Source organism: Peromyscus leucopus, chromosome 5, assembly GCF_004664715.2.
Source record: "Peromyscus leucopus breed LL Stock chromosome 5, UCI_PerLeu_2.1, whole genome shotgun sequence".
Classification (NCBI taxonomy): Eukaryota; Metazoa; Chordata; class Mammalia; order Rodentia; family Cricetidae; genus Peromyscus; species Peromyscus leucopus.
Window position 1 is genome coordinate 136392545 of NC_051067.1, and position 21739 is coordinate 136414283.

Below are 21739 nucleotides of genomic sequence, written 5' to 3' on the forward strand. Positions count from 1 at the left end.
TTTCTTCTGGCTGCCCTTGCTTTCCAATTTCATTTTAAAAACTGAAAAAGACTGCAAGGAGGGGGATGGGTGGAGTTACAAAACAAGAGACCAACAGGAAGTAAGAGCAAGTGGGAAATAAGCATGGGAAGATGGGGAGACAAAGGCCTAAATGGAGCCTGGAAATGCTCAGATACAGGGGTATGACACTTCAAATTTTATAGTCCATGCATTTAAATTATTCCATTTTCTTGAGATTTCCCAAAATGATAGGATTTGTGCTGACACACTATGCCAATCCACATTAGCCTAAAAGATCCACTTTCAATGGCTCTATCCTCCAGACATGGAATGTGTTCTGTGACTAGTCCTGGGGAGATCGTGCACGATAATGAAATCATTGTTTGGATCTGGGTGTTTGGCCCAGATATGTCACCTGTGGTTTTGATTCCCAGTGCTTTCAAAGACAAAATCTAAGCTGCCTCTAAACCATAAAATCTACCTTTTTTTTTTTGACCTAGTTCATATCTAGCTGATAAGGCATTGATTCTCCACATATGATTCTAGCATTTGAATGCTGCAGATTATGTCCTTTGAGTCATGAACAGTTTAGAAAGTTCCTTTATAAGTAATACCTATGAAGAAATCATGCTTTGTTTCTTTCTGCTTCATTTTTATTTTTTTGTCTTTGTAATTGAAAAATAATATTTGCACAAATACTTGAGGAAAACTATGAAGTTTTACGAATCTGTATGCCATATCTCATATAAGAATTAAATCAAGATAGTTAGCACATATATTTCCTTAAACATTTATCATTTCTTTGTTAGAAAATGTTCAAAATCCTCTGTTTCTAGCTATTCTTAGCAATATGACACATTATTGTCGACAGCAGTCACACCAGAAGTCACTCTTACCTCACTGTAACATGGTGGCTGCTGACTAGCCTGTGCTCTGTCCTTCCCAACATCTGAAAACAATTGCTTTTCTCTCTGCTTCTATGAGGCAGAGAGATGTGTTCCAGTTTAAGTACTTTGCATCCTTTTGGAAGCAGATAGAGTATAATTATTGGTGAATAGTTTAGAATTCTCTTGATTTCAGAAGATAAGAAGGCAACAGTGTCATTAGCAACATATTTATGAGAGAGTTCAAACTACCACAGTGGCATCTCTACCACATTTTAAGCCCAGTTCATTTCATTATTTTATAAGGTAAAAATCCAATCCTAAGTAAGGAAAACCAAACCATCATTTCACAAACATGTTTCATGACAGATGTCAGGAACCCAGAATATGTTTTTTTTTTTACAATGTCAGAATTTACAGAATATGGTAAACTCAGAAGATAGGAAAGTTTCAAGGACAGTACTTTGCCAGATAGAGCCATTTTCTTTGATAGCTCAGACCAAGGCAAACACAAATTATTTTATCACAACCTTAATTTTAATATCATTTCTCAAATTGCATATTTTAAATATAGTTTGTATATCTCTTTTTATGTGTATGTGAGGGCTACATAATGCCTGTATAGGACTAAAAGGCTGAATGTTTTAGAAGTACAGAGAAGAAAGGAAGTTAATACAAATCAATATGGAATCTGTACTAAAAAGATTAAAAACCAAACTTCGCCAGAAGTCTTGAAGAGGAAGTTGTAGTAAGTGTTGTTGAGGCAGGGTGCAGGGTCAGAAGTAAGCTTTAAAGCTGAGTCCAGCTGAAGTGGAGAAAGGGCAGGACCAGGTACAGATAAGCCAATGAGTCGATGAAACAATAGCAGGTCCAGATGGGGCCAACAGGAGGACAAGGGGAAGGCTGTTGGAGTAGGGTAGACCACCAGTAGGGACCAAGGTGATCTAAACCCAGGAGAGAGTCAAGAGGTCTCTTTTTTTTATAATTTAATTTAATTTAACATACCAGCCATGGATTACCCTGTTCCCCGCAACTTTCTCCCCAGCCCAACCCCCATTCCCATCTCCTCCAGGGCAGACTCCCCTGGGGATTCAGCTCAACCTGGTAGACTCAGTCCAGGCAGGTCCAGTCCCCTCCTCCCAGGCTGAGCGAAGTGTCCCTGCATAAGCCCCAGGTTACAAACAGCCAGCTCATGTACTAAGGACAGGTCCCGGTCTCACTGCCTGGATGCCTCCCAAACAGTTGGAGCCTGCCAACAGTCATCTGGGTAGCTGGGTAGAGGCGTGTGGATTGAAGAGACAATGAAGAAGACAGAAAAGAGCCAAGAAGTCTGTCAGTCAATGCCTGACAGCCCTGAGTTTATTTCATAGCCAGCTTATATACAGTTTTGAAGGGCAGAGGTAGAACGATGCACAGCGCAGGCATTCAACCACTATCTCTCCTGCCTTGCATCAAGGAGCAGGCAGTTTCATTTTCTATCTCGATGTACATCCGACTGGCATCAGCAGCCTGTGTCTAGCTAGATAGTATGTTCCTTCCTGTGGGCTAATCAGGACTTTCTCATAGCCCTTCAAGGAGACTGCAGACTAATCAGAACTTTCGCACAGCCCTGGAGCAAGCAAGCTTGAACTCTATTGGCTCAGAATAGACTTCAGATTTGAACTGGGAAACTGAGTCAGTTGTGGGCTCCCACAGTCTCTATCAGTCTTTGAGGCATACCCCAGATGGTCAGATGACAGATTGATGGAGACCATCAACAACACAATGGTACATGTGCTGTTACTCTCATGAATAGGATGTGTTCAGATTATAGGGATATTTGGGTGTATTAAAATCATATCAGGAAAACCTGTCCCCAGAATGTATAAGGCACAGCAGACTAAGGAAAGGCCGTAACTTCCTCACCCTGACCCCATGAAGAGGTGGACACGTAGTCTGTGTGGTGTGATGATGTCAAAAAGATAATGATGTTCATGTTTTCATCAGGTGCACTGGTATCCTTCATCCCCAAAAGAGAGTCAAAAACTGCATGTAAAGTGAAGGGATAGCTTAATCTAAATAACCCTAAGGTCAAATGTAAAGACAGCCAAAGGGAATGCTCTTCTGAGAGTCACTGTAGGTTGGCAATTTCTAAGTGTCACTTTACTTACAAATACATTAAGATCAAAAGCTTCCAGCAGCCCAACATTCAATTATCATGTCATTCTTCTTTCTCCAGTTTCTGACGTAATGCTCAGAGCTCTGGTCTCATTTTGTCTGTGCCATCAAAGGAAAAGTGTGTCTCTGGTGTCGCTAATCACTGGAGCTCAAAAAAAGAAAAAGTGTTTAGCTGACTTTTTAGATTTTATTGCTCTGTAAGATAACTTGACACCACATATGGGATTAAAATGATTAATGAATGCTTCAGACCCTAGTTTTCTTAATTTTCTGTTATGGGGAACCTAGGTCTAAACAAAGGCCAAGGCAACTAAGGCACAAATAATGAGTATTTGTTTGGATTTTCATTGTAGATATGGCTAAACATGATCTCACTGTAGAGACTACACTGAGTGGTTCCCAGAGAAGCTAGTGGTCATTCCTAGCTACTAGTTAATGTTAATTTCTTGGGTAGGTTATGAGTGCCACAGCTACCTAATGGGTACTCATGGATGATAAAAGCAATTGGTAAATGCTCTTGGCAACACCACCATATTAGATGGTGAAGGTCAGTGTTTCCCGTATCACATGGAACTTAATCCTTACTACATGGCATTCCAGGTGAACAGATACTATAATGCAGTTGATAAGACAAGTATAATTTATATAGGCTCTTATTATAGTTTATTTCTCAGAGTGGAATAGGGAAATGCTCCTCTGTTGTCACTGTGACATTCTATAAATTGTACAACTCAGTAAGCTGTAAGGGCTCCCTTCATCTCCCTGACCCAGTATTCTAGGATGTATCACTGGCCACAGAACTTGACTTTCCAGGTATTCTCAAGAGGCCTTGTGAGATGGAACCTGCCTGCCTTATCGCCTAGTCAGCATTTGTCCCCAGTGTCGTCACTGCTCTCTTCATTGTCTTGGTCTTTTGATAGTGACAGCAACAGCACTGTGTGTGATTGTATCAGCTTGTATAGGAATACATAAAACTTTCATAGATAACATAAATTGGTGATGAATACAGAGTTTTAAATCAATTATCCTCTGGGTATTAAAGCAGGATTCTCCTTTCCATTCTTCATAGTAACTGTCATACTCTCTTAAGACACAAAATAAGTTACTTGCCCACACTTGAATAAGCAGTATAGAATTAAAGGCATTTAAGCTTAATATACTTCTTCAATTCGTGGGATATGAAAAAGGTGTTATGTTCCCAATCACATGTGCAAAAAACTACCTTTGTGATAGAAAGAAAATGACATGAAAACACACACAAAACATATACACACATGCATGCACTCACCCATGCACATGAGGCTTCTACACTGAAGGTTTTATTTAAAGGACTGGGGTAGAGATCAGTGTTTCTAATTCCAATGTGTAGTAATTGCAATATATTTTAACAAATCCTCAGCCAAATCAGTCTCAAACTAAAATGTATTCTGTGAAGGGTTAGAGACAAAAATTTCTTCCAGACATTGGTGACCATGGTAGTGTTTTCCTCCCAGGTTGGAGAGGTATAGAATGATCTACAAGATTAGCCAAGTAACTTTTGCAAGAGTTTGGGGCCAGAGATGTTTTCAGAGACTAAGTGTCATGTCTCCTCCTCTTCTGTGGGTTAAAATTAGGGAGTAGGAAGAACTTCTGTGGAGTGTGAATGGGATCTGTATGTTAAGAGGCAGGAAGTCTTGAATGGCCCTTAAATTAGCTTTGGTCTTTCCTATAGTGGTTATCAGTGAAGACAGTGCAACCTAAAGGTTTTTTTTTTTTTTTTTTTTTTTTTTTTTTTTTTTTTTGTCAGTTTGACACATGCTAGAGTGAGTCATCTGGGAAGAAAGAACCTCAATTTAGAAAATGCCCTTATCATATTCACTTGTAGGCAGGGTGGTGGGGTATTTTCTTCATTAATAATTGGTATAAGAGACCCAGTTTTCTGTGTTAGTCTTAAGCAGATGGTCATGGGTCACATAAGAAAGCAGATTGACTAAGCCATATGGAGAAAGTCAGTAAGCAGCATTCCCCCATGGCCTCTGCTTGTTTCTGTCTCCAAGCTCCTTCTCTGCTTCAGTTCCTACTTTGATAGACTGTGGTTAAGATATGTAAGGCAAATAAACCCTTTCCTACTCAAGTTGCTTTTGGCCATGGTCTTTTTTCACAGCAGCAGGAAGCGAACTAAGACATAGCCCACCAGTAAGAATTTTTACCTTTTTCTGGATAATATTTATTCCCATGGAAAGCCATGCTTCTAATATTTCATTGAAGGAGGGGGAAGGCAAGATAATAATGACATAAAAAATAGTCTTCAGTCCTTACAACTTCCAGAAGTCTCGCTGTATATTCAAAATGGACAAATTTAAGTAATTATAACATTTACATTCCATTTATAAAAATATAGATATTCATCTAAGTCTAGAACAAAAATGATTTCTACTTATGAACACAGGCTATGTGGCACACCTTTTAATAGACATTGAACATTCCAGAATATAGCTCTTCTACAAATATAAGAAATAATTGTGGCCGTGCGGTGGTGGCGCTCGCCTTTAATCCCAGCACTCGGGAGGCAGAGGCAGGCGGATCTCTGTGAGTTCGAGGCCAGCCTGGTCTCCAAAGCGAGTTCCAGGAAAGGCGCAAAGCTACACAGAGAAACCCTGTCTCGAAAAACCAAAAAAAAAAAAAAAGAAAAAAAAAGAAATAATTGCTGTTTTATTTAGGCTATTGCCTAAAGGTTTTTGCCATTTAGAAAATCATGTCACCTAAACAGTGACACTTGAGACATTTGACTTACTCATGTCCATCTCAGTCTGTACAGGAGATTCTGCCTCTGGAAACCAGTGCCTGGTTCCCTTGTGTGGCTATGGGATACATTCACACACTCAAATATTATACATTTCTTTTATGACACATACATAATGTGATTAATGGCACTTAGCATGCAAAGTAATAGACCTATAAATTCTATGCCTTATGAGTAAATATTGTTATGAAAAGCTATGCTGCAGAGGCTGCTATTTTCCTTAGCTAAATACAGTTTTTCCCCCCTGCCCTCTAAGCACAGAGATCAACTTTATGTCCCAGTCTCCCTCACAGGTAGCTGTTGTCTTGTGATAGCTTTAGTCAGCAGGAAGTCATTGGAAATGATGCATAACAAGTCCAGACCTGGAACATGGAAATCACCCTCATGCATACCCTCTGGCTGATGAAGCTGGGACAGGAACCAAGACAGTCCAGGAAGACAAGAGTGGGACAATCCAGAGATTGTTTCACTAGGCATTTTATAAGCTGATCAGGAGAGAAATGTCTTGTCCTCATATGTCCTGACTCAGTTCTGTCAATCAAAGAAAATGCATACTTTTATTGCTTCTAAGCAATCCTGAGCACATCAGCAGAAAAATTGTCCAAATTCCAGAAGCCTTGAATTTGAGTTCCTCGCCCCTCTCTTTGTCGATGCCTGTGTCGGGGATGTCTTACTTTCATGCTGCAGTTTCTGAGTTTACATGCCAGCTGGCCCCTGACTCTGTTTGGTAGTACAGAAAAATATCCAATATTTCTGCTTTTTAGAGTCTGTTTAGAAAATAAAATTGAAACCACATCATATAGTAAATGTTTTAAAAAGATTTATAATAAAAGCCATCAACGTAAATTTATAAAAGAAAAAAATTTAGACTCATTAAGCCTTTTCTTTAAACATAAGTCAGAATAATAAAGTGTGGAAAATATTCATACCCCTACTAATGAAATTAAGGTATTGGGATGGCAGATTATACTATTCTGTCTAGAATGCCACATTGGCTTGAAAGCCTGTGTGATAATGAAATTTCCCCGTATAGAAAACTTTATTTTTTTAAAGTTCAGATGACTTTTGTTTATCTTCATTTTAATTTCTGCATAACTGGGCAACTTGTAAGATTAAGCAACTCTCTGTAGTATTAAAATTCTCAGTATCTTGAATGGATAATAAAAATGATATTGAACCCATCATGAGCACCCTATGGCAAATGTTGAATTTATACCTCTAAAGAGTCTTTGAATAGTTTCAGTGAAAAGTCCTTGCAACCTTGATTCCTCATAGTTGTTTCATTCCCTAAGATCTGCTGTGATGGGAAGAAAGCTTTGGTGGCAGTAAGTCTGTAAGGGGCCATCCATAACTTCTCTGTGTGCAGAGTTGGTGTGTCCACATCGACATGCACTGCTTTTGATGGGAGGGCATTCAGTAGCTGCTTTTCCAGCCCATCTCAGATTCATCATTGTCATCGTGGTCAGCTGGGTGTGTACGGCTCCTATAATTGCTCCTGTGCAAAGGAACTATCTCCCACTCTGTAATGCTGCACAGCCATCTCTGAGAGTTCTGCTTCATATGATAGAATTGTTTTCTTTCACAGCTCAAAAGCTGTTGTCAGTTAACTGCTTTCTTGAGTAGCAAAAATGCTGATAGTTTTATCCATGACTGTTTCAGCCAGTTTGACCTCTTTCTTCTTAGCAGTTTAAACATTTTTCAATCATCAAATATTAAACTCTAGGAAGGAAACATAAACTGAGAGTTAATGCACTTATGTTGTGATGGGTAGAAATAATTTCTTCATTGAAGGAAATTGACATTAAAAAGTTATTCATTTTATTTTTGAGACTATAATAAAATTACAGCATTTACCTCTTCCTTTTCCTCCCCTCAAACCTTCCCATATACCTCTTCTTATTATTTTAAAATCCATGACCTCTTTTCCCATCAATTATTGATACACACACACACACACACACACACACACACACACACACTTCTAAATATACAAGTACAACCCGATTAGTCTGTATAATGTTACTTGTATGTGTGTTTGCATGTTTATTTGGTATTGGATAGCCATTTGGTGTGCTCTTCTCTTGGGAAGACTATTTCTTCCATTCTCAGAATTTTATAGTTGCCTACAACTATTATGGGAGGGTTGAGACCTTGTGGTCTTTTCTCCATTCACTCTGACATGTCTATTGTTGTTCTGTTCAGTTCATGTTCAGGCAGTCATATTGGTGAAATTCTATGGGTGTAACTGACATTCCTGGGAGGCAGCAAACTCTGTGATCCAATGGCTGTTACGATCTTTCCATCTCCACTACTGCAGTGAATGCTGAACCTAAATATCCTGGAGTAACTACAGAAAGCAGGAAAATAGAAAGGCAATGAACATTTTAAGAGAGAATTCACACTAAGAAATTCATAGAGCAAAATCTTGTAAACCAAAATCTCAAAGACCAGATTATCTCTGTTACTCAATTTTAAGTGTGTGTTTGTGTGCATGTGCGTGTGCGTGCATGCGTGCGTGCGTGTGTGTGTGTGTGTGTGTGTGTGTGTGTGTGTGTGTGCTTTATCACTCACAAGAGTAACCTCATTGTGGGCAGGTGATACTTATAGCTGGTAATCACATTCTCTGGGTGAATTCTCCATTAGCCCTGAGCATCTGTCTTCCTAACTCCTCTCAAGTCTATCTAAAAGAATTAAGCTCAGGGATACTATTGCACTAAAGCAGTCCAGAACATTAATCAATAATGTCTACATACATATTCCCCCTCCCCCTAGATTTTTCTAAGAAGGGAGAAATCTGAGTGACATAATGCCACATGTTTCCTCCTGGAGCTAACACTTCACTACTTTTCATCTGAAAGTCCTCAGCATAATAAGTTGGTCTACTTCTCTTGAGTTCTAGACTTGCCATCATGGCCACCATTTCCTTACTTTAAAAACCATAGCTTTGGGCATGGTTTCTTAGTCCTATAATCCTAGCAGTTAGGGAGCTGAGGTAGAAGGATATCTTTGAGGTCAAGGCCCGGGCTATACATGAGTTTTAGAAAAGCATTAATTATAATGTGAAACCGTGTCTCAAAATATAGATAGATAGATAGATAGATAGATAGATAGATAGAGATATACATATAGAAAAATAAAGAAAGGAAGGAAGTAAGAAAGAAAGAAAGATAGGTAGGTAGGTAGATGATAATAAAGCCTTTTAACAAGTAGTCATGCCAGGGAAATAAAGATCCTGAAATCACAATATCCTGAAAAAATACAATTTAGTAAATTTTCAGTAAACTCTGATAAATGGTTTCTCTTAAACTTGTTGGCAATTTTACTGAAGGCACAAAGTTCATATAAATTATTTTAAGTACACTTACATGTTAAACTATTTGTTTCTTCCTTTGTTTTCGTTTTCTTCAAGTTCAGGAGAATCTTGGGAGGTTCCTTTGGTTTCATGAAAGTTGTATTGAGTTCTCTGAAGTTCCCAGAGACTCCACTGCAGATTCTTCTGACACAGGCTCAGTATGGCACACTGTGAGTTGCCCCAGCCTTGAATTCCTGAATGGAAGGATGTAAAGCAAATGAGGATATTTCCTTATCCTTTGAAAGCATCTTTGTCCCCAACACATAAAGAATCTAAAAAGAAATGACAATTTAAAAGTAAAAGAAAAATGAGAGAAACAAAAGGACCTTCTGGGAAGGTGGCGGGGAGAATAACAGAGGGATTCCTATACTCAGCTACTTCAGATGTCACCTACACTTTCTCATAGGGCTGCAAGTCCTAAAAGCTCAGCGTTTATGCTAGTCCAGGGTCGATGGGGGTTATCTTGCTGTCTCTTGGGGTTCCATTCTTCCCTCCCCTGGTATGCTGGATCAGAGGTGACACTCATAAATACTTTCTTGTACCTTCTGGCCGACCTTAGCAATTGACCACAGTGACCACTGAAGTTTAAGGAGAAGGTCTTTTCATCCATAGACTCTGAAATGTCAAAATTTTAAGATTTATTTGACTTAAAAAGTCAAACTTGCGATATGGATTACAAGAACTATTAAATGAGTTCTTTGAATCATTAGTAGCTTTCATGAGTATTTACAGGGGTAAAGAAGGAAGTCTTCAAATTTATGAAATGAGATTACAGATGTCTACTTAGCAAGGCATTACACATGAGTTAGTGCCAGAACTCTGTTGAAATACTGGAGAGACTTAAAATATGGCCACTGCTGTTGTGATTCTTATTAGTTAATAAAAAGGGGACTTTGATCAGGATTGGACTATTTCTTAAACTTTTTATTCAATCTTATGACTTTTATGGTTTTAAATGTGTAGTATTTATTTAACATAATATTATAAATGGCTATTTACTGATAGCTTCTCTATGGGTGAGCTATTTGTGCAGAAATAAAAAATAAGTTATTAGGGATGGGAGAAGGATCACAAACTCTCAAACAGAGAAATATATAGTTCATCCCCCAATAGGCAAAGGATCGGGATAGTGGCAAGTGATAGGATCCACGGGTAATCTCGAGCTCCACGATGAAATCAGAGACAAGTTCTGGAAACAGATGACAACAGAGTGTTAAGGGAAATGTTGTGTAATCTTTAATCTTAGAGCAGAAATCATTGTTTTCCAAATTTTAATTTTTCCCTTTGTAACTCTACAGATTGAACTTAAGGTTTAGTGTATGCTATACAAGCACTCCACAACTAAGCTATAGCTCTTCCTTCTTCTTACTAAAACATATTTACAAAAATTTATTCTTTGAGGATTTCTTATGTGTGTACAGTATCATGTGATTATGCAAAGGCCCCATTTCTACCCTTCAATTGTCCCCCAATTCTGTCTAACATGTCTACTTCCCAGCTTCATATCATTGTCCTCTTTTTCTACCCTTCCTCTTCCATCTCTGCTTCCTCCCCTCCTCCTGTTTCTCCTCCTTCCCCTCCTTCTTCTCCTTCTCTTCTCTCTCCCCTCCTCCCTCTTTCCCTCCTTCCCTTCCTCACCCCTCCCTTCCAACTCCTCCTCCCCCTCCTCACTTTCCTCTTCCTTCCCCTTCTTTCTCTCCACCTCCTGCTCTTCTTTTAAATAATATAGTGAGTCTAATTACTGCTGCCCATATTATATGGGTGAGAGAGAGCTCACTAACTTGCCCAGACTGACCATGAACTTCTGATGCTTCTGGCTCAGCCTCCCATGAAGCTGCAACCTGGCTCAGATTATCATTTCTTCTGAGTACCTCATCTGAGGCTGCAAGTTAGAGAGGAAATTAGAGAGACAGTGACCAACTGACCACACTGATCTTGGGGAAACAAAACTAAAGGTTCTAAAATTGCAGATTCATAATGAAGTTCTTCTATTAGTGCTAACACTCTGCAGCTCTCAAATATAGCAAAAGCTTAAAAAAAATTGTTCTCATGTGCCACAGGATAATGTCAGTTAGCTGAGATTCTGTGAGGATGGAAGCCTTAAAGTACTATGTTAACATTAAGGTGGAAGCTCTCAACATTGGAATGAAATAACACAAGGACCTTATTTAACATCTTTAATTTTCCCAGTGAATCATTTTTGATAAAAGAACAAAAATCAGGTCACCTGAAGGAAATGATTTAATTATTGCAAGCATATATTATCACTATTTAATGAAAATTAATAAAGCGCCAGTGTTTTCAGCATTTCCCCCAGTACATGCAAGTGGAAACAGTGCTCATTTGCAATGGGATTTGTATTATATTTGGAGGTCTATCCACACAGGCAAAGTGTGACCAGTAGACACTCTTTTACCCTTATTGAACAAGGAGTTGGGAAGGCATGGCCTCTTAATTTTGTCATCTGAGCCATCATCAAAAATGTGCTCTTTCACATCTCTGCACTTCAGCTTTCTTGTGTATGAAACAAAATATTTTGGTTGGATTGTTAATTCTTTATCTGGTGTCATTGTTCACATTCAAAACCCAATGATGGTCTGAAAAATTTCCTGTAAAACTAAAAAACATGTTGTCAACATGTTTTAGACCAAATCAGGTTACACCGATCCCACTGGGACTGTGTTTAGAAACAAGGCAATTAAAATGATAATTATGGCTAAGTGACATCCAAAGGATAGGGCTACATACAGCACATTTTTTGTCCTTGTGGGAACTGGAATGGTAGGGATGGGCACAGAGCAAAGGTTATGAGGCTTCTTCAAAGAGGCAGCATTTGCAAGCCAAAAAGAAAAGCTTCTGAAGACATCAGCTTGGCAAGCATGCTGATATTGGTTTCTGAGCCTCCAGAACCATGCGGTTATTGACCTTTTTAGCAAATATGAAACACAGGCACAGGCATTTACACACAAGCTTTGGTATCTCATAAACTTCATCTATCCTTGAGTCAATCCTTCAAGATCTTGGCCTTCTAAAGCAGAATCTCCTTTTATTTCTCTAGAAAGTATTGGTTATATGAACAGGTACTGCTAATATTCAGGTTCACGTTTCACATGTATTCTTGGGAAATTCATTACAACCTTTAACAGCATGAGGAGAAGATTAGAGTTGCCAAGCATAAACCATGAAATAAAAATACATCTACAAATTCATTCCTGACCCATGAAAGTTTACTAACTGACTGGAAACTTTACTAATAGCTTAAGCTGTTGACTAACAAATATTTATTATAACAGTTATATAATGAAAGCCATGCAAAGGCCACAGAAGAACCTTTTTTTAAATTGTGTCATAAAATTGAATGAAGAGATGAACTGCTCATACAGAGATATTGAAAGCTTTATGGTGGTATTAGCAGGAGTTCAAACAGGAACTCATTTCACAAATGGAAATAGGCAGTCTCTATAGTGCAGTATGAAACTTAGTCATTGTACGCTGTTATCATTTAATGCAACATCTTTTTTTTAAACATTTCTTTAGATTGTTGGTATCTATATCTATGGTTGATGTCTAAGTTATGATAACTTTCACTTCTTATAATATATTTGTGAATATTTATGGCAGTAAATGATAAAAATACATTGATATCTTTATGTAATTTATATATTCATTCACACTTAAAGTTTTCTTTAATTTTTTAAAAAACAGAATAAATACAGCCTCCCAGTATATAGCTCTGACTGGTTTTTATCAACTTTGTAGCACAGTAGCTTTGAACCTATGATACTCCTCCTACTTCTGCCTTGTGGGTACTGGGATTACAGCATCGATGGCTGGTACGCTTGGAAATCAGAAAAGAACATTTGATTACCTGAAACTGTAATTAAGGATATTTGTGAGCCACTATGGGGATGATGAGAACTGAACTCAGGTCCATTGCAAGAACAGCAAGCGGTGTTAACCACTGAACCCTATCATCAGTACTGTGAATTTTTTAAGTATGAAAGTTTATTAGAAAATAGATGAACAAGAGTTAGAGTAACAAAAAATGTAGAGAATAATGCTTTGAAATTATACATATCTTAGGCTATTTCACCTATTTGATCTCTTTCTAGATATATATTAGATATATATTAGATAAATATTAGTTGTATATATTATATATATTAGAAAGATAGATAGATAGAAAGAAAGAAAGGAAGAAAGGAAGGAAGAAAAGAAAGAAAGAAAGAAAGAAAGATAGATAGATAGATAGATAGATATCTTATGGAGAACATTTTAGAATAATCTGGAAACTTTCTTCTTCACATAGTTTGAAGTTGTGTATGTCAGAAAAAGTTTTTAAAAGAAGAAAGCTAATGTTTGAATAAAATGCAATGAATATATATTTTATATTTTTAAAACTTATACACCTAGAATATTTTACACATCAAAATCAACATATCTAGTAAATAAATTGATCAAGGTGCACAGAACACAGAATAAAACCACCAGTGTATTTTCATAGAGCAAAGGATAGATTACCTATCACAAAGACAACAGAGTATGCTACAGCACACAGACCATGACTATAAGTTCAGTGATAGATTTAAGCATCTCTCAAACATTGCACAGGGCCACATTTTATACCACTTGCAAATGTGATGCATCTTGGCCTGGTAAGTCCTCACTGTGGCCTAGAGAGTTCTATGAAATATGACACAATAGTACAAGCAAAGCTATCCCAAGGCTTTGAACAAAGCCTATCTTTATATAGAGGTTCAACTTCTTTCATGACAGCAGCACCTGGTAACTGGTATAGATTGAATAAGTAATAAAGAAAGGCTACAGCCTGAGAATTATCTCTGGCAGAGACTCTCCTGATAGGACAGCTATTTAACTCCTGACTGCATCAGTTCAGACACTGGTCCAATCTTGTTATATGTGTTGTAGGATTACTCTCAACATATAATGTTCAAGCATCAGGTGGTGTCTGTGACTTAATTTTGTCACCAATCTGATTGAAGAAAGAAGACATCCCTGGGAAATATGGTTAATTAGGAACATCTGAAGCCCTTGAGCAAGAGACTTGTCCTTAGAACTAGTAAGGAAGGCTCTTTTATGGTTGCATATCAGCAGCTAGTTTGTATTTCCATATCCATACCCCACCAATTCCTAAATCACGTAGTCCCAGAAGAGATCTTGCTTCTGGTAGACTGTGACTAGGCTAAAGCAAACAGGAGGTTTGGGCAGAAGCAGTTGTTGCAGTGATGGGCATAAGACATGAAGCAGAGTCTCAGTCATTTTCAGGAAGTGCTGAAACAGCCCTGTCTTCTCATGAAAGAGATAGCCAACCTCCCCAGGTAAAGAGAACCCAATTAGAATGAAGCCAACATAACAAACGGAGATGACAGACAGAAGAAGACTTAGTTTCTGAAAACTTTTGATCACTCTGCTTCTGAATGTAGCATAGTTTCAGGACTTATGGAACTTGAAGACATTCTTCCCAAATATGCACAGTTTGTCTTTATTTGAGTCAGAATTTGTATTCATTTTAACTAGAATATTTTAAATAATGGTTATTAAATAGCTCTATAGTTATTTATTTATATGAAGGTTTTTCTTCTCTAAATTTGACTGTTATAAGAAGTTGAATTTTTTTCAGTTTATTATCTGTCTAGAATATACTCTCACCATCAGTCATATTTAGATATTATCTATTCAGTCTAATTTAGTAAACATTTATCTCTTACGTTGTCAACAATAGATGAAACATGGCCCTTAGACATTGGGGACAATCACTGTGTTACCTGCCTTCCAGAAGCATTTGTTTAAAAATAAATGGTTAGAGGAAATTCATATACAGGTATTTATTCTTTTTTCCCTCTCTTAAAAGAGTATTTTTTTAAATCATTAGACTCTGTAAGGGAAGATAGATTATCATAGAATCCCTTATGATAGGAAGTGATTAGAAAGGAATTTTCTGTATTTGCATATGGGATCTGTTCTCTGTTTATTTGCTAAACTTCAGTTTCCTTATCCTTAAAGTTATACATAGTTTAAAGAATTATCATTAATACAAAGATAGAAAAACACAATATGCAGTAAACCTTAATCAATAACTTGGGAAATGATTATTTAATAATGAAATGGTTTTAGGACCTTGATAAGAGTAGCTATCTGACCTAAGGCTTAGACCAGGCCCTCCATATTTTTGCCATTGGTTATAAAGTCTTACACTTTCTTCCATGCACTTTTTCAATATCTTGTGAAAGTATAGACACAACACTATAACTCCTCCAATTGTACTGAAAAGACAAAATTAATTCTCCACATCTGTCTTCTAGACACTGGAAGTTGCACATGCTGGACAGAATCTATGGTTGACTCTGGGTATTGACCTCAATAGAAGAGTCAACAGCAGTCTTTATGGTTGGAGTCAACATGTGTAATATTGCTGGTTGAAGTAGCAGTCAAAAGTAAGGTCTGAATGTTTAAAATGAATATGATGCTTGGGTGGTGAGATGGCCATGAGTACTCAGTAATAATATGGGATGACCAAAAGATTGAAAGATAATCAGGAGATTAAATATTTTCTAAGTATAACCAAGATCACAAATGAAGTAGTTCACAGTCACAATACTTTGATTTGATACTGTTTATCATTAATTAGAATGGACTTGTGGTTTAAGTCAACAGTTCACATTTTTTGACCAGATGATGAAAAAATTTAGGATTTTATGAAATGGAGCATTACCACAAGGTAACAGATTGCATATTCATAGCCAAACCACCAAATACACTAGACTAAAACACATTCTCTATCTTAGTCAACAAACAAAATCGAAGAAAACAAACAAGACCCACTGCTCAACATAGATACTTTTCAAATCATTCCCAGGCTCCTTCTTGCTTTAAATCTTTAAAAAATGTTAGCAACTCACTACATACTAAGTAACTGTCTAAGCCACAATTCTTATATATGACACAAAGCCAAAGGATCTCCCCTACCACCAACACTCATTAATGTAAGATGCTAAGAAGAATGAGAGTGTGTTTATCATAAAGCAAAAGCTCATTTGTTCCTGCTGAATCTCCATCAAGATATCCATACATCGTGGTTTCCTGAATGTACCACAAGAGAATGTGTAATCGAAAGCCCCATACACTGCACCATCCAAATCCAAGAACATTTCTCAAAGGAAGGCAGACTTTAGACTTTGGGAATGTTTTTAATTACTTATGTGCCTCATTCAAGGCTTTGCTCTTACAGTCTGGGTAAACTGCCAATTTATAATTGTGGTTTAGCCACTGTTCCCTGTCCCTGATGCAGGTAGACTTTTAATGGCCTTCGAGGTAAAGATAATTGGCTATTTGCATGCTTCTAAATGTATCAGCTAAAAAGGTACTTCAAGAAATAAACCCAGTGTGCCTTAGAGTGAATGCATTATGGATGCAGATTAACCATCATGTGGGTACACATTAATGAAACCTGGAATGCCTTGACCTGTGATATGCCCAGTGAATATACTATTACTGAGAAGATTCCAACTAACAACAGCAACAAAAGTTAGAGGGACCTAATTCGGCTATCAGTGTGCAAAGTTGGGGAAAGAAACAGTGAGCCTGACACCTCCATGTCCTTCCACTGAAGAATGAGAACTTCAAATAAGCTTTGGGCAACAATTTAGAAGGGGAAAATGCAAATGCAAGAGGATTAAATTAGCTATCCCTACATATTGATTAACAGCTTTTCAGCCCATCAGTCATACTTTAATTTCTATGTGTGGTGTGTTTAACGTGAGCTCCCAATCCACCTGATTAGATTACCTCACCACCCATAAAAGAATCAGCAGCTAGGGCTTAAAACTGTAATTAGAATCAGGCAGTAATTTGTGCTGGGAGGGTTTTGGGTGGTTGTGGGGGCAAACCCTCTTGCCCCTTCTGTTTCAGTTTTTCTCTATAGATGATGAATAATAATTACATTGCAGCCAATTACCTCTGAGATAATAGACAGTATATATGTGACAGGAAAATCTGAGATTTTAGATATTGTGCTTCCATAAACGAGTCAGTAATATACAGGAAATAAGCTTATTGTTCGCAGTCTCTAATTTCAATGGAACTAGCAACTCATAAGAGATGAATCCTGTCTTAAATGCTCAAAATATTCTCATGCTGTTTATCTCTTGCTGATTTTCAGGATTTGAGTAAGATGTAAAACCATCTCTATTGTAAAATATAAACATATTATAAAATGTCTACTATTAACATAACTTAATGACTTTAAGTTTAGGATTTAAATATCTAAATTTATGAAATAATTTTACAATATTTTCTTTTCTTTCTATTGTTTCTAAAATATGTCTTCCGTGGAACTTTAATAAGGACTATATTTTATTTGGTTTTATTATAAAATTTAGCCATAGGAAAGAGCCACTGTTTCCATCTTTGTTTAAAGCACTTAGTGTTACTTCATGGCCAAAGCATAGATTTCTTTATAAACAATTTATTATTTTCCAATTAGCTATGCTATGCTATGAAATATATTGTTATTCTGTTTTAAGACATGACTTGAAATAATAATTTTCTATTTAAAGATGAACATACAAATTTAACCTACAGTGTGTGATTTGAGTGTTATATGTAATAAAATTGGAAAACAATATAAGTGAATGTAATGAAAAGATTAAGTCATTTAAGATGAGGTTTCATCCATTGAACTAATTCACAAAATTCATACACCTTGAGCCCAAAGTAAAGGAAAGCTGTAAAGTTCTCTTCATAACACTGAACAGCGAGGTCACTGTATCAGTCTCAGTGCAAGCACATTTGTGTGAGCACACATCAGAGTCCAAAGCCATGTCAGAAGTACCATAGCTATCATTCACTTCATGACCTGGCTATTAAGTCTCAAAGCAAATACTTTGCTAACAGATTACATCATTCTCTGAGTCTGCCCTAACAGGAGCCTCACTTCCCTTTCTGCAGGCTTTGGTACTGAAACTCATCTTTCCTGCCTCCTAGAGAACCACAGTCCATCTCCATACTCAATCTTATGCCAGCTATCACTGGATACTGTCTTTTACTTTATCTCCCTTCTCTTTATTCATCTGTATAGAATGTCTGCTTCTAAAAGTCCGGTCTATTTCAATCCTCATTTATCACCCATATTACTGCTTTACTTCTTCCATGCTTTGTGCAGTGATGAACACCCATCTTGGTACAGTAGACAGAGCCTTGGCTAAGGCTTTTATAATTGTCAGTTACTAACACAGAATTTAATATCTCTGGGCCTCAGGTCTATGATATGTAAATGAGGAGTAGCTCGAAGGGGTCTCAAGCTCTCAACCTTGTACAATCCTTTATACACAAATAGCTTAACATTTTCATAATGTCTTGCTCAGCAGCAATTTCACGTATGGTTGCTCTGTCTCTAATTAGACAGCAAGGTTTCCAGGAGCAAGCACTAGACCTTCTTTTCTGTTGTATCATATTTCCTAGCACACTTTTGAATGTATTATAGATATTCAATAGATGTTCATTGATTAGTTTACAGAAACCACCTAGGGAAGAGTCTCTTTATATAACATTGCTACCACCATTATTGTTAGGGTGGAAGTAGATATACAAAATAATTTTTTTTAAGGAAATTAATGTTAAAAATTGCAATAATAAAAGTGAGTCCAAACCTTGTATGTCATCTGACTGTTGCCAATATTGACAATTTGTTCCATGATTGTAATAATTTGTAGCAATAATTCAAAGAGTAGGTAAAGAAAATCTCTGGGGGAGTGAAAATCTAGTAGTTGTTTAAGGAAATTACTTTTTATTTTCAGAGGCTGTGTGAAGTACTGGTGAACGTTGAGATTGGATGACTGCTATGGTCTTTGCTCAAGAGAATTTATAGACTATTTACAACCTTTCTATATGGGCATAATGTTTTCATAAAGCACAAACCTGGGATTCATCTTTAATAATCAAAACTTTTTATTTAAAAGGGTCTTGCTGGATAAAATTGTCATCAGGACTCTAATCTAGATACCCTTGAAACAACACCGTTTCCTTTAGCATATCTTATTATACTAGATATCAGCATGACTTAGCAACTGCCGTGAAGGGATTCAATTTTTCTTTTCATGATTGACAACCTAAACCTTCTTCCTAGTTGTAGGCATCGTCGTGTCTTGCATGTTCTTGGGAAGTGATGCCAACAATTTTTTTCTTTCTCTACTAATTCACAGAACTTTCTGGTTGCTATGACGATGATCATGGGATACAGGATGAAGAGCAAAGGCCATGGATAAACAGAAGAGATGGCAAAGTGTCAGAGTCACACAGCAGGCAGGCTGCAGCACATTGCTCACAGACTTGGGGGTCAAAGAAGATGGTTTGGGTTTGCCATGAGCCAAGAAGTACGCATGTTCCAACATGTGGGTATGTGGGCTTCAAGAGCATGGAGACTTGTTTTACTTTACTCTTGAAAGTACACTTTTTGTGAACTTGTAATCATGGGAAAACAAAATGAATTTATACAGAACCGAATATTTGTCCTATTCCCTATTTTATCTCCTGTGCTAGTTGTCTGAATAAAAGAAACCTTATATTAATTTCTCTAATTTGCAAAAATGCTATTAAATGAGTATAAGCCAACAATTACTAATACGCTTTTTGAAAAATCAGTTATTGGTTAAAATAACCAAGCACTTTATATATAACAGAAGGAATAAAAGAGAAGGCATATGGATTAGATTGGATTCAGTCCCATTATGGACTCTATGTCTGGCCAAGACACTGGTGTCTTTTTCTCCTGCACTTTTACTGAGAATAGGAAGAATGTCAGTCTTTACTCTGGGAGATTTGAAGTCATCACAAGAATGTGTAACACTGTCACGGATACAAGGCATCTCAGTGGTCATCCTGAGACCATTTGTTTTACTGGTAAGATAATCGAAGTCTAGAAGTATAGGTAACACACTTCTGCCTTCACAGTGCCGCATTTTATTCTTCTCCCATGTGACCTGAGTATTCTCTCTATCTCCCTGAATAGTCAATAGTATTCCTGGGTGCAGACATCGCTACACTTAAATTGGCCTTTTCAAGTCCATTTTTTTTTTTAGATTACTTTTTGTTTGGAGGTCCTTCAAAAGAATTTTTTTTTTTTACAAAATTCTTTACTTCCCATGGCACTACAAGCACTAAACAGAATTATAATCATATGAACATATAAATGTATATGTAGATTTATGTGAATTTGTATTCATATAATTTCTGCATATACATCTGCAGTCCCAGTATTCACATGTTCATGATACATTTGCAAAATGATTTGCTTAATGTCTTTTACCTTACTTATGTTGCAGTTTCTCCATCTATACAATATGAATAGTAATAGTATATAAACTATAGAATTGTGCATAATACTTGATTTATTAAGAGTCAATGAAATGTTGAAAATAAAATGAGTACAATTTATATTATTATTAATTATTTTTCAGGCTATGTATTTGTCACTTATGATAATACCTGAGATTCAAACATCTTTACACATCCAAAAATAATTTTATGCCCAACAGATTATAAAACTACGTCTGCACATATGGATTTTCCATAGTCCTTTATATCTTCATCCTAGGGACATGTATAATCACCGGATTCTACTAATCCTCAAGTAACTAAAGAAAAACTCTCAGAAGACCAAAGCCCTTTTATGAGAAGTTAAATTGTGTGGTTTCCTCTCTTTTTACAAATGTCTTGACATGAATGGTGAGGGGCCCTTCTCCCTATTGCTGAACGATTGGCTTTTGATGGATTCTAAGGAATGGGGAGCCATTGTTTTCAGTTGGGTTCTGACTGCTGAACTCATGAGGCTCAACTGGATAGCTTCAAGTCCATGGTCATACAAACAGGCCCATTTAAACTTGGTGCAGTCACAAAACAAAACTAACAGAGAAGAATCATAGAAGGAGATTTGTTGGAAAAGGTAGACAGAGATGGGAGAGGCTGAGCATATTGATTCACACCACTAATCCCAGCACTTGATAGGGAGAGGCAGTTGAATCACTGAGAGCTCTGAGCTAGCAAGGACTACACAGTGAAAACACACACACACACACACACACACACACACACACACACACACAATGGAGAGATAGGAGAGGCTTGAGTATAAGAGTGGTCAGCATGTATTATGTGCATGGGTGAAACTATTAAAGAGTAAGTATAGTTAATAAAAACTACCTAGAAATATCATGACAGATTGGTACCACCCTCCTCCATACATGTCATATGCATAACATTCTGTTATTCATTTTTAGGGTAGATATTTTTTCTGAGAAGGAAATATTTTGTCATAACATGGACTTAAGTTAAACCAAAAAGCAGAAGAGGATGTTGATTTTCATAGGGCATCCATATCTGAGAAATCAACCTGTCACATCTGCTAATAAATGCAAAAGAGAAGGAAAAGAAAAGCATTGGTCATCTTGAAACTGATGTTATTCAGCTGTCAACATACCTTGCAAATGGTAAGCGTTTTAGAACTAAAATTCTCAGTATTATTTTGTTTGTTCTTTCAAGAACGTTTAT

General features: G+C 37.0%; 1 long non-coding RNA gene across 2 annotated transcripts in view; it reads left to right on the top strand.

The window, feature by feature from the left end:
* Window positions 1-21739, top strand: part of LOC119088104 — a 121785-nt gene that overhangs the window by 92152 nt on the left and 7894 nt on the right. For both annotated transcript variants that reach the window (XR_005091693.1, XR_005091694.1), the window contains exons 3-4: window positions 19396-19588; window positions 21469-21678. This is a non-coding gene — a long non-coding RNA (uncharacterized LOC119088104). The remainder of the gene's footprint in view (window positions 1-19395; window positions 19589-21468; window positions 21679-21739) is intronic.